The sequence below is a fragment of the Condylura cristata genome, unplaced genomic scaffold (genome assembly GCF_000260355.1).
Source record: "Condylura cristata isolate star-nosed mole 26May11 unplaced genomic scaffold, ConCri1.0 scaffold00014, whole genome shotgun sequence".
In the NCBI taxonomy this organism is placed as follows: Eukaryota; Metazoa; Chordata; class Mammalia; order Eulipotyphla; family Talpidae; genus Condylura; species Condylura cristata.
The window spans coordinates 39,021,543-39,033,344 of NW_004567115.1; positions in this window are offsets into that span (position 1 = coordinate 39,021,543).

Consider the following 11,802-nt stretch of genomic DNA (forward strand, 5'->3'; position numbering starts at 1 on the left):
AAAAAAAAAAAGAGAGAGAGAGAGAGCTGGGCAATGGGTTAAAGTGTACCACTACAAAGCTGACCACAGCTATTTCAGCATGAGTTCGATTCCTGGCCAGGGAGGTGACACACAGAGAGCAGCAGACCTCTTCTGACCTGCTCGCTACTCTGCTCAGCAGTATGCCTCGTCAATCTACCCGTTCTGCTCCCCACTCTGTGAAGCCTCTCACCCCCTGCAACTGTGGCCTGTACCTTAGTTCTGTATGCATAAATGAATAAATCTTTAAAAAAAAAAAAAGAAAGTTGATTTCTAGCACGTCAGAGTGTTGATCTGTCACATACCATTAGGAGAAGGCTACTCCTCTCAAATATCAGTTTCCTATGGTCATTTTCATCAGGAATTTCCATATATCTTAACTAAACTTTATACTAATTTTACTATGGTCCTTGTAAGTAATAGGCTTTCTCTCTTATGAGATATTTCTGTTCTAAAGAAATAAAAAATAGATTAATCTGTGGTTTAGTCTTCAACTTCCAAACTTAAGAGACTTCTTTGAAGCCATTAAATGTTTTTTTAAGAACTGTATTAGAGTCTGAATCATATCACTATTTTTTTTCTCTTAAATTTTAAGTGGCGACACTGAATAAATTCTGCTTTAAAACGTTTTTTTAAATGTTATAAAACAAAGAAAAGCTTTTGTCTTTGATATGGATGCTATGACTGGCAATCTTATTTTTGTGCATGAACATGAAACAACTGATGTAACTAATACATATTTAATAGTTTTCCAACCCCAAACATAATGTGACACATTATTTATAACTTATAAAATTGCAGCAACTGGGCCCTCCCTGGTGGCTCAGCGGGTTAAAGCACAGCACTAAGAAGCTTCGATCCCGCCTGCTCCGGAGGAGATCCACATGGCGTGGCAGACCTCTCCCGACCCGCCCGCTGCTCCCCCCAGCAGTGTATTTCGTCCATCTACCTGTACTGCTCCCCACTATGTCTCTGGTGAATCCTCTCACCCTCCACATCTCTGGCCTGTACCCCAGTTCTGTATGAATAAATAAATAAATCTTTAAAAAAAAAATTGCAGCAACTGAAATTCAGACACTGGGTAGAACACTGGACTCCTGCTGGCTAACAAAGGTAAAACAGACATAAAATTTAAGTCAAATACAATTTGCTGTGAATAAAGAAGCAAACTTGCCCAAGGAAGTCCATGCGAAGCAGTGAAGGAATGTCAATGTCTCTGATGACAATGGACTAGGTGAATGGGAGGGGAAGGGGATGGTAGGAGGGAGGCATTCAGAGCAGAATGGGCAGCGTGGACCGTGACAAAATTTGTCCAAAGATCTGCTAGTAGCTTAGTGTGCCCGAGACGCGTGGAATAAGATAGGCATGACTGAAGAGATAGTTGGGAAGGCAGGCTGGCTAGAGATGCAATTATTTATACATGTTGTTGAGGATCTGATACGCTATAGAATCAGCAAATGGCCTAGTGCAGGAGAGCAGGCAATGTTGTGACCTAAGGTGATGGAAACAGGCGAGCAAAAAGGAAAGGAGAGTAGTGGCAACTACTTAATCAGTGGAACTTAGAGCAATTAGAAAGTGTGAACTGTGAATGAGAAAAGCTTAGAACATTTCCTGGAGTAATGGCGTGGATGGTTGGTTCCCATGAGCGGAGTCAATCACAGAGAGACATACAGAAGTGATGATAACATTATTAGTCTGGTAGGTTGGACATTTTAGGAAAATTTGTGGAAATGTGGAGATGAATACACAAGCCAGAAAATCAGAGTTGGCGCCACTGAGACAGGGTGCATTGACAGTTAGCAAGATCCAAGGAGTGACTGAGGTTTAGAAGTGTAAAGAGTAGCAAGAGAAGAAAGTCAAGGAGGAAACACTAAGAGGTACAGGCATTTATAGGATGGGCTCAAGAAGACACAATTTGATTTCTGATTTAAGATGATTCAATTAGCCATCACCCAAATGTCCTGTTGCAATTAGCCATCACCCAAATGTCCTGTTGCAATTAGCCATCACCCAAATGTCCTGTTGCAATGCTAATGAAAGTTCACAACCAGATAAAGAATTGCTGTTACTTTAGAAACGAAACATAATCTGCCATTTGTTTTTAAAAAACCCTGTGAGGAATTTTCCACTTAACACAAAGCATATGGAAAAAATTGCAAAATGCTGGACACCTACGTATGCATTAATTTCTGAAACAAAACTGTGGCTCTAGATAAGAACCGGATGAAAGTTAGTAAGAAAATTAGTAAAACTGAAAGCAAGAGCAAAAAAAGCAACTGGATTTAGAACTACAATAGGTATATACCGTGATTCAGCAATTTCATTACTGGATATATACCCACCCCACTAGAAAGTAGGCTTTTATTAATCAAATCTGCTGGCACCCTGACTTTGGACTTCTCAGCCTCCAGAACTATGAATAATAGATATTTGCTTTTAAACCAATACGTCTGTGATATTTTGCTCTACCCACCAGAACAGACTAACACAATCACATTTTTCAAAAAAGCAAAATCACAGGGACAGAAAATCACTGATAAGTGTTGTTAGGGTATCAGGAAGGAGCAGCTGTCTACAAAGGAGCATGGGGGAATATTCTGGAACTGACAGATTTGTTCTTTATTTTTTAAAGACTTATTTACTTATGCATAAAAGAACTGGAGTACAGGCTCGAGGTGTGAGGGATAAGAGGATTCACCAGAGACAGAGTAGGGAGCAGACCAGGCAGATCTACTGAAGTACACTGCTGAGGGGAGCAGTGGGCAAGACAGGAGAGGTCTGCCGCGCCATGTGGGTCAGCTCCCTGGCCGGGGATCAAACTCTGTGCTGTAGTGGCTGCGGAGAGGCTGCGGAGAGTTTCACAGTGCTGTGCCTTAACCCACTGTGCCGCCAGGGAGGGCCTGATTTGTTCTCTATCTTGATAATAGTAATGGCTGTTACTATTTGTGTTTGACAAAACTTAAGAGTATTATACACTAGAAAGAGTAGATTTTATTATGTGTAAACTATATCTCAGTATACATAGTCCCTATAGATGTTATATATGGCAGCAAGATACAAAGTCAATGCCTGAAAAAAAAGATGAAGGAAGGAATGAACTCATTTCAATGTCAATAGGCCAAGTTAAAAAAGAGGTAGGTTAAATAATAGGGAACTCTAAAAGTAAAAAAAGTAGGAAAAATGTTTGCATGTGAGACAACGTTCAGGATGAAAAAAGTAGGGGCTTTCTGTGGCCTACAGGTTCAATGTGTGCACAAACTCTGATTACAGAGCACACACACCACAAGACAGCTGCCATCATAGCTAAAAATTTAAGGCAGTCTTAGCCAAACCCATTAGAAATACAATGTTACCCTGCACCACCAGAGAAACAATACTTAGCCCTTGGCACACATAAAGAAAAATATTGAAAAGTAGTATAATAAAATTTAAAAAACAATTAAAATATAAAAATAACAAAGTATTACAGAAAACCTACAATATGGAGAAAAGGACATCATTCTCTAGACACAATCTAAATCTAAAATATTCTACTTTACAAATAATATGTGTTTCTTGTAGAAAATTACTCTATAAAGAAAATTTGTAAAAGTCTGTTTTCAAAATTTAAAAATTCAGGTAAAGTCAGGTAATTGTAATTTAAAATAATAATCAGTACACTTGGTGATGGCAAGAATGAGGATCACAGGGAGTTCACAATCACCCTGCCCACCCAGAGAAGTGCAGACACTTTGTAGAGCAACTTGATAGCATCAGGTAAAGCTGAAAATATGTGTACTCCAAGACCTGGCAAATTCACTCATAAGAAAATGCTCTGGAGAAACGCTTGCATATGTATGTAAGAATGTACCTAATGATATTATTTGTAAAAGCAAACTGGGTGAAACCAGGGAAATATTCTTTATCAGCTTATGAAATTGTATCATTGTCAGGCAATGCAACAAAGATCAAAATAAATTAAAACTACATGCATTGTGTCTGCTGATGATTCTAAAAAGTAGGATGCACAGGACTGAGAAAAGCAAATTACAGAGTGATGAATGTGATATATATATATATACATATATATATATATATAACATCATTATTTCATATATATATATAAAACATCATTATTTCAAAAAGATTCAGTACACAAATGTATGCATACCTATTCACAGACATATACACAGTCTGCATAATGTTTGTATATTTTTCTGCAGAGGTAAAAGGACTACATAAGGGCCACCTCTTATTTGCAAAGACTTTTTCCTGTAATTTCTTTCTTGTAGAAAGAAGGAAAGAATAGGGATGGAGGAAGGGATACAGGAGGAGATAAAGGGAGGAAGGACCTAAATAGGACAAAACTTTTTGGCTGATATCAGTGTTGAAAAAAATTGCCCTATATACTTGTCTTCATTTTTGAAGTAGTTTATATCAAGAATGGACTACCTTGTCCCTGAAAGCATTTCAGGAAGGACATGAAGGTGCAAAAAACAGAACAAAAAACCCACATTCAAAGGAAATTAATCTTAACATTTTGCTGCATTAATTTTCATTGACTTGGATGTTATACTTACTTTGTTTTTTTTTTGGTATCCTGTTTGAAGAAGCTACAATTTCTCATAAATGTTTTCCTGATTGATGCGGTGAATAATACTGAGGTCTGTTCTAATTCTCTAGAATTAGAATTCTTTCCTTGATGTAGTATGTATAACATCATTTTCTGGAAAAACACACAATATACATTTATACTTATATACACCTATACTTACACATTCACAGGCATATACAAAATTGCTCTGCAAATGTGTTTCTACACTACTTTCTCGGAGTTTCACAGTCCTTTGCAAATAGCTTGAGTGGCCTGTCCTTCATCCCATTCTGTCCACTTGGGGGCATCTCAATCCGCCTCAGATCTACAGTTGAGCGGAGGACACACAAGGTTACCACGCTTTTAAGGGGCTCACCGTGCTGTCTGAGAATTCTTCTAACTGCGCCTTCTGAGTCCCTGACACCTTCCATACACGCACAGATGGTCCCCAATTCACCACTTTTCATCTCAACAGTTCTCAAAAAGCAATAGCCATTTCTGTAAAAACTGCAGTATGACACTCTCCATACTTTGTCCTGATGCTGAGCAGCGGCCCCAAGTTACAGGTACTATAAGCATTTACACTTTGGGTATTTCAACGTAGCCAAACTATCACTACATAGCCCCATCAGAGGTGGAGGAAAGCGATAAATACCTAAGTCGTGACAAACTACAATCCCCGACGAGCTCGGTTCCAGCATAACCACCCATACACACCACGTGCCGGCGCGTGCGCAATGTGGACTACAAGTCCCAGGATGCACCGTGCTGCGTCAGCGCGGCCTTACTTCCGGGGGAGAGGGGCGTTTCCCGGTAATAGCGGTTCCCTCAAGTCGGGGAAAGTTTAAGGTGGACGGTGTTCCTGTAGTGCTTTGGGAGGTGTTAGGGAGTTTCTTTTTTCCTGTCGCAAAGAAGACGCAGCTCCACAGCTACTTAGTTTACTGAACCGGGAGAGCGGCCGAGGTGGTGCTGGCAGGCTCAGCCCTTCCTTGGAGTCAGAAATCCCGCCCTGGGGGGGAAATAGGCTCACACTCCTGGGCTTTTTCTTCATTTCCTCACAGGCATTTAGTAGGAAGTTTATAGAGGAGGCAGTAAGTCAGAAATTTTATCCTGAAAATCCGTGCATGACTCCTTGACAGGTGGTTCTTGGTTACAGTTTTGTACTCTGTTTCATTGGGGCCACGCCCTCCCCGCCCCCCCCCATTTTTAAAAATGAGTTTTCAGCTGTTATTGTTAATCTTTTGAAGACAGAACTTTGTCGGAAGGCCTATGTATGAGGGGAAATGGGAACTCTTAGTGAACCGCTTGACTGACACCTGTAGTATATGTAATGCATGTCAAATAACACCCTTAATATATGTAATGTATGAGAAACGACACCTTTCCCCACCTCAACCCCCAGAAAGCTAAAGGTTCCAGTTCAGTATTGAGGGCAATGCCAGAATGCAGGGGATGTAGAATAAAGTGTGGGTGGGAGTTGAGCAATTGCAGGTGACCATAAACTACTATTTCAAAAAGTATCGAGAGTGGTAGCCTGAGACCCAGCTCTGCTATTTATTAACTCTGTGCTCTCATACTGGTGAATTTAGCCCGTTGAGTCTCAGTTCCCTCACGTTAGAAAGGAGTAAGCCAACGAGAAATTGTTGCGTAGATTTCCCAGGGTGAGAAGTTTGGCCTGGTCAGGAACATGGTCGGCTGAGGAAACTGGTTGATAACGGTGTAGGGATTATACTCATTTGGTAACAGACTTAAGGAGAATGTTGAAGAGGAGAGGGCCCGCAATAGGAAGCATGAGAATGGAAAACATAACTGGCTTCCCCTTTATCTCTGGATTTAGCTGTGTGGCTTGAAGAGCAATCTAATCTCTTTGGGGCCCAGTTTCTTTATCTGTAAACCAGGGTTGGTCATAGAATTGTCTCAATAATGGAGTTGGCGCATATATAGGATTAGCCCAGAGCTTGCCACAGAGTGGCATTTATTAAGAGGTCGTTGGTGGTAGAAATTTTATGGGGACTACCTGAGAGGAGAAATCATGCATTGTATAAAAAGAAAGAATGACATAAATATATGTATAATAAAAAAAGAATTAAGTTGAATGAAAGCTTACGGAAATGGTATACACTCTTGAAATGCATGAAAAAAAAGTTATAAACATGACTATATAAAAAAATACTAGTGTTCATATCATTTAGTTTTATTTCACAGGACAGTACTCTCATGGAGAATTTCCCTAAAGAAACTGTAGACTTGATTAATGATATGTTGATTATGGTTCTTAATCATTCAGCAGTTATATACTTTGCATTTAGATACCTATAGACCTGAGATGCAAAGAAATTAGAAAGTTAGCATGAAAACATGAGAAAATTGAATCTCCCTGAGGGGTTAGGGATTAAGTCTCAGGGCTATCAAGCTTTCATCAGCCACTGTGGTATGAGTTCAATCCCTGGCCAGGAACCTGACCCACATGGCACAGCAGACCCTGCCTGTCTCACCCTCAGCACTGCTCTCCTCAGCAGTGTATTTCAGCACATCTGCCTGTCCTGTTCCCCAATCTGTCTCTGTGAATACCCTCACCCCACACCCCCATCCCCCTGGCCCATACCCCAGTTCTTGTATGCATAAATAAATAAATCCTTAAAAAATATGGGAAAAGGAAATAAATGAAAATATCATAGACCCAGCGCTACCATAATTATTATCCCATATAGCTTCAGGAATTTTTGAAGAGTCAAAGACATATACACCCATTTTGAACTGAATTTTGTTACTTAACAAAACACATGTGCTTATCAGTACAAACGGAATTTCTAGTTTTGCCCCCCCCCGATAAAAATACTTTTTCGAATATGTAGAGTGTGTGTTCATCAGAAAAATAATTGTTTTGAGAGATAGGATGGACCTGGTCGTTCTATGACATCATGTCTGATTTTTGACTTCTTGTGTGGAAACGTATAGTCACAGAGCAAAGTAGGTTTCATGTAGAAGAAAGATGAAGGCCGGATGCTTGAGGTTTTTCTGCTTCCTGTAGTAGCTAACTACAGATATTTCAGATGTGGGCAGACTGCAAAAAAAGACAGTTGTCTAAATTCTGAGCTATTTCTGCTTCTGAGTTTCCTGCTGTCCTCTACTGTGATGAGAAGTAAATGGAAGGGAGAGACATGTTTAAGAATGGTAATTCTTTCAGCAGTTCTTTTTATTTTTTTTAATATTTATTTATTTACCCATACAGAACTGGGGTATAAGCCAGAGGTGCAGCGGCAGTGAGAGCATTCACCAGAGTTGGGAGCAGAACAGGCAGGTGGACGAAGTACACTGCTGAGGGGAGCAGCGGGCCGATCAGGAGTGATCTGCTGCGCCATGTGCTCACCTCGGTCGGGATAGAACTCATGCAAAAGTGGCTTTATCTTCTTAGTGCTGTGCTTTAACCCGCTGTGCCACCAGGAAGGGCCCAGCAGTTCTTTTTTTTAACCCAAGTTTATTTTTTCACACAGAACTGTGGAATTTTGAGACACATTTTGCTGGATGTCATCTAATTCAGAATGGCTAGGCATTGGTGGGGACAGTGGTCACCTTTTGAAAATTACAAAATAACTTCTCACCTAAAGATTAGGAATGGAATACTAGAGGGTCACTATTCTGTGTGCTGTTTCCCAAGTGGGAAAAATATTGATATAAGTGGACTTACTAATGAAGCTATAGTCCTAAAACTTACACATTATTGTAAACCAATGTTACTTCAATTAAAAATAATAAATGAAATTTCAAAAAGAAAAATGAATTACTCCTAAATGCTGTGTATTTTCTTTAAGATATAATAATGCATTCAAGTTACTTTCAAATTTCTTAGTTTCAAATTAAGAATAATTGAATAACAGTGTAATTGTTAAGACTGATTGATGACCTATCCAAAGCATCTAAATATCTTGATAAATCTTTTCCTAATAGGAGGAAATTGAGGGCCCCACACTTTTTAGTTTTAATGCTGACTGTGCACATCTGTCTCCTTTCTGAGAAAGCATCTGGCAGACCCCTCACTGTCTGTTGTTAATACTGTTTGTTCCATAGTCACAGAACTTGCTCTACACAACCCTACGGGATGCCAGTCACATCAAATTGTAACTTTTTTCTTTGACAGAGGGCACCTTAATTATTTCCATTAGTTCCTTAAATGGTAAAAAGGGGGATGATTATGCTTCTATTTAAGCATCACTTCTTATTTATGAAATATGACAGAGATGGTCACTTTTTAAGTAAGATCATAATTTAGTTCTTAAGATTCCTGTCACTTCCAGGAACACTCTGGCTCTGAGTTCTCCTGTTTACTTAACTCATTATCTTAGCTGCCATGGAAGGAACTTTTGCCTTATTTTTTAAAATAATTATTTATTTATGCATACAGAACTGGGGTACAGGCCAGAGGCTCAGGGGCGGCGAGAGGCTTCACCAGAGACAGAGTGGGGAACAGAACAGGCAGATCGACGAAGTACACTGCTGAGGGGAGCAGCGGGCTGGTTAGGAGAGGTCTGCCACGCCATGTGGTCACCTCCCGGGCAGGCGGGAATCGAACTCATGCGGAAGCGGCTTTAGATTCTCAGTGCTGTGCTTTAACCCGCTGCGCCACCAGGGAGGGCCATCTTGCCAGATTGTTAGCAGATATCTTTTTCTCTGAGGTTATATATGATTTGAACAATAGCAATAAAATTAACCTAATTGACAGTCATAGAATACTTAAACATGGCAGAATATACATTCTTCTTCAGCACACCTGAACATTAACTAACAGACTATCAGACAATTTATTAGCCCATTAAAAAAAACCCCAAAGGTAAAAGAGTCAGCTCATACGAAGCTGACTACAATGGAATTAAATTAGAAGCCAATAACAAAAAGATCACTGGAAAATCCTGATATCAAATTTAGCAAATTGCTCAAAAAATACTATATAATGATAAACAAGGGTTTACTAGGCATGCAAAATTTAACATTTGAAATGTATTAAAACAATTCACCATGTTAACAAACCAAAAAAATGTAACTGTGACAATCTCAACAGAATTATAAAAAGCATTTGACAAAATCCCACATGTATTTACTCTCAACAAACTAATAATTGACCTTGACAAAAAATCCAAATTGAGAGCCCTCCCTGGTGGCGCAACAGGTTAAAGCACAGCACTGTGTAGCTCTCAGAAGCCACCGTAACACAGAATTTGATCCCCTGCCAGGGAGGTGACCCACATGGCACAACAGACCCCCCCTCAGCAGTGTACTTGTCTATCTGCGGTTCTGCTCCCCACTCTGCCTCTGGTGAATCCTCTCAAGCCCCCCTACCTCTGGCCTGTACTCAAGTTCTGTGTGCATAAATAAATAAATCTTTAAAAAAATTCAAATTGACATCACACTTAATGGTGAGAGATTGAATGCTTGTCATATTAGGTGAGAGATTGAATGCTTTTCAACGACACAGAGATGTTTGCTTTGATCAATTTTACTCAGGTTATAGATGCAATACTGCCTTTATATGCCAGTGATGTTCTACTCTCTGTGAGTTCTGTTGTAACTATTCAGCTTTGCCACTGAGTACAAAAAAGCCCGGACAATATATAGCCAAATGGGCATGCCTGGGTTCCAGTGAGACTATTTATTTTTTAAAAGGTCTCAGACCTTTGGCTCCTAACTATGTAGAAGATCCCCAGAATCTACTAACAATTTCTAGAACTAATTAGTTTAGAAAGGTTGCTGGATACGAGGCCTATATTTAAATTCTATTTTGTTTCTATATAATAATAATTAATAATCAGAAATCAAAATTTAATATTTTGAATGTCAATATAATTGACAATTGCATCAAAAAATTTAAAATACTTTGGTATAAATCTGACAAAGATGTGGAAGACCTGAATAATGAAAACTATAAGGCATTACTGAAAGAAATTAAACCTACATGAATGGAGAAATAGATCTTATTCAATGGGTATAATACATACAGCTCAGTATTGTTAAGATGTTAAGTCTCCCCAAATTGATTAACAAATGTAATGCAATCTTAATTACAATCTCGTAAACATTTTTGTAGAAATTGAAAATCCTTATTTTAATATTACTATGAAATGAAAGGACCTAAATCAGTCAAAACATCTACAAAGAATGAAGTTAGCTGGTTATCATAACTGATGTCAAAGCCTATCAGGAAAGTACAATAATCATAGGAGTGTGATATTGACTTATGGGTAGACAAATAGGTCATGGGCAGAATGGAAAAACCAAAATTATCTCCTCATGCATATGGCCAATTGCTTTTCAACAAAGGTAGAGAAAGGACTGTCTCTTCAGCCAGTGGCACTGAAACATTTAGATACTCATATTAAGAAAAATCATTGAGGAGTAGTATAGCCTTAAATATAAAACCTAAAGCTTCTAGAAAAAACGTTTGTGACATTGAGTCTGGCAAATATTTCTTAGGACACCAAAAAACAAACAAACAAAAAAAAAAAACCTTGCATTAAAAAATTGATAAAACAGATATATCAAAATTAAAGCTTCTTTTCTTTAAAAGACAATGTTAAGACATTGAAGACTGTGGGAGATATCTGCAAATCATGTCTAATAAAGTACTTGTACTTTATCTTGTGTATCTCACAATTCAGCAGTAAGAGAAAAAAGTATAAAATGGACAAAAGATTTGAACAGATACTCAGTGAAAAAGTCTGGAGAGCAAATAAGTACATAAAAAGGTGCTAAACTTTACTAGGCAGTGGGGGACTGCAAAGGAAAAGCACAGTGAGAAACCACAACTATTTGAATGGTAGATGTATAAAATGATACCATGTGTCACTCAGGGTGTGAAGGCTCCGAACTCTCATACACTGCTGGTAGGAATGCAAAATGATACAAACACAGTTTTGCATTTTCTTAAAATTTTAAATGTAGCACACCTGCCATGCTATCCAGACATTCCGTTCTAGGTGTTCATCTAGTGTAAATGAAAGCCTAGCTTTGAACAAAGACTTGTACAGGACTGTTTATGAAAGCTTTATTTGTAATTGCCCCAAAATGGAACTAACCCAAGTGCCCATCAACAGTGAATGAATTTACAAACTGTGGTGTAAACAATAATCAGCAAAACAATAACATCTCCAGCACGCCGCACCATGGTTAACTCATAAAATGATGTTATGTGGAAGGAGTGAGGCTAAAATTAACTATAT